We start from the raw sequence: 2,920 nt of genomic DNA, 5'->3' as shown, positions 1-2,920 counted from the left end.
ATATATATACGACGGGCTTCTTTCAGTTTCCGTCTACCAAATCCACTCACAAGGCTTTGGTCGGCCCGAGACTATAGTAGAAGACACTTGCCCAAGGTGCCACGCAGTGGGACTGAACCCGGAACCATGTGGTTGGTAAGCAAGCTACTTACCACACAGCCACGTTCAGGTTCTTTGTCCTCTGAGTTCAAATAACGCGGTGGCTTACTTAGGCAGTAGATTTCCTCCGTCGCCTCGTTTAACCCTCTCAGAACTGAGTCCCTGTGTCTAATTTTGCCCTCTACCTTGGCTCCCGAGCAAAACAAAATTACATAAAATAGTTGCTTATACAACACAAGAGTAACGATTGCAGGTAAACTAATGGACAGAATCAGCTGCATCTTCATTTCCTACGTATTGCTCATCGCCACTTTACTGGAAATCAAGCTGGGATACGTCATGACAGGGTTAACGCCATTACCATGCATCTGTTGTACCTTTCGCGGAGTTCACTTTGCTGCAAGTATTCAGACCAGCTCGCCGGGTTGAAAATCCCTTCCTCCGTCTCTCCCTCCTGTCTTGGAAGCACTGCAGTGTGTGTCATGGGCACTGACTTACCTCCTGACTTAAAAATAAAATAAACCTCAGAAAAGAAAAGAAAAGAAAAGAAAACGTGTAAGAAGTATGTTACGAAAGTGAGTGCCCCCTGAATCGAGGAATATATCCAGGAATGAGTGAGGTGGAAGGTGATATACTTCTCTTTTGCAAAAGATAGGAAAGTTTTCTATATGCCCCAAAAAGAAAAATTAGAAGATGCTCTGACTGATGTATAGCAGCATAAGTCCTTTCTTGACATAGATAAGGAGTATGGAAGTATTTTTCCAGTCTTTAGGACTGGAAATCAGGCAAAGAAAAGAAATTGAGCTGGTGTCCCGTACACCTTTCACAGGTTAGTGCTACAGCACATGAGGCTGAGAAATACTTACGTTACGGCCAGAGATTTTGGTGAACATTTATTCTTGGCTTGTCATCACCTTTGTGTGACAGTACAGGCTTGCACTGAGTTCGGAGATGATCCAAAATAAGCTGAGCTCTGGAAAAATCCTCTAAGTCTTTATGTTCCCTAATGACCATAAGCCTGTATTAGATTTATACACTATTGAGTGAGTGGAGGAGTATACTGTCAGATTAGTGGAGCAGGACAGAAGGTCTATTTGCTACACATGTGGTAATAAAAGAAGCTTGAAGGCCTGCTATTAATAAAATGAGGACGACGAACAACAGGTCCTAAAAAAAAGGCCCTGGTTACAGCTGTTGTTGCTGCTACGACTATTTCCAGAACAATATTAGCTGCAGCTTCAATGACAACCAAAACTGACACAAAACCAAGTTGAATCGCATCAACCCCAATGCTACCAACATCAAGGGCTGACACAGATCGAGAAACAGCATAAGACTGGTCAGAAGATCCGATCAGTAGATCTATCCCATCATGTTGCTATGATAGGGATAAGATAGAAACTGGAGAGAATAGAGAAACAATCGGACAGTAAAATAATGTTAAAGGGTCAAGAGAATCAATAAAAACAATAGGCAAACATGATATTGCAAGCCTTCCACCAACTGACAGCCTTGAGTGCATGAGTTTTTATGTTTACGCAAGTTAATAATGACAGTCTAAGGGGATTGCTAAATAACCTAAAACAGAAAGCAAATGTATTGTGGTGATTGAGGAGGAGATAGAAGTCGAATAATTGAACCCTAAAATAACTGAAGTTGGTGAAAAACTACACATATAGTTTATCAGGACTAAGGGAGAATTTCTCAGAAAATGTAGGAATCTTCATGGTTTGGATAAAGCACAAAGGACTCATGAACTATTTTGGAAGTTTCAGTTTGCAGAGGGTGCTCAAACAGAATGTGGTCAGTGTCATAAGACACCCTGATTCTACATAGGTGGCAGATTCTGCCCACTGCATCAGTGTCTTTCCTCTATTTGAATTGTTTAAAAAGAACGTCTAACTTGTTTTAAATGGACTGCATCACACTTTAAATCCACCCTCCTCTGTGCATGTGTGTGTGTGTGTGTGTGTGTGTGTTTGTCTGTGTCTGTGTCTATGTATATTTATATATGGACAGACAGGCAGACCGACATATTTATGTATATGTATGTATGTGTGTTTGTGTACACAATCACGTTTTGTGGCCCTTTTTGTATGATACAATTTGCATGCGTATAGCTTTTTGTTATCAACAAGGAAGGGTTTATTATTATTATTATTATTATTATTATTATTATTATTATTATCATTATTATTATTATTATTATTATCATCATCATCATCATCATTGAGTGAGAGAGCAGCGCATGCCATCAAAGTAACACTGGGGTAAAATATACGAAGCCCAGTATACCCATCATGACTACCTGTCTGATAAGAGTACACCAGGCACATGCATCGGAACCGTTTGTGTGTGATATGGTGATCTCATATCAAGATAAGCAGTGCATGACCTTGCAGGTGGGGCCCAGTTAGAATTTTTTTCAGATTGAGTAGCCCAGCCTGCACAAAAGGTTCTTAAATAAGGGTTGCTTAAGGATGTTGAACGAAACACCCATGTTTCCAGAGGTGAATTATCCAAACCCCAAAGAATTCCTCTCAACACATGGCTATGATGCTCCCTGACTACTTCTGCTTGTGATCATAGATGCACATACTGTCAGCCACCAAGGGACAAGATCAACTGGTTATGGTGAAGCATCTGACTAGCAAATCTGTAGTGTTGAGCAGAATATTTGCTGTGGCCCATCTTTTATACCACGAGAAAACAATGTACATGATAAGACTTCCAATCAGTTAAGATCAGAAGGCATGAGAGCCACTGCCTGGTACTGCATCAGGGCATTATTATTATTATTATCATTATTATTATTATTATT

The 2,920-nt window shown here is 40.3% G+C and overlaps 1 protein-coding gene across 1 annotated transcript in view; it reads left to right on the top strand.

Annotated features, from left to right (window-relative positions):
• Positions 1-2,920, top strand: part of LOC106877452 (uncharacterized) — a 45,164-nt gene that overhangs the window by 31,527 nt on the left and 10,717 nt on the right. The gene's annotated exons all lie outside the window — the stretch shown is intronic.

Source organism: Octopus bimaculoides, chromosome 8 (genome assembly GCF_001194135.2).
Source record: "Octopus bimaculoides isolate UCB-OBI-ISO-001 chromosome 8, ASM119413v2, whole genome shotgun sequence".
Classification (NCBI taxonomy): domain Eukaryota; kingdom Metazoa; phylum Mollusca; class Cephalopoda; order Octopoda; family Octopodidae; genus Octopus; species Octopus bimaculoides.
This window is presented reverse-complemented; position numbering and strand designations above follow the sequence as displayed.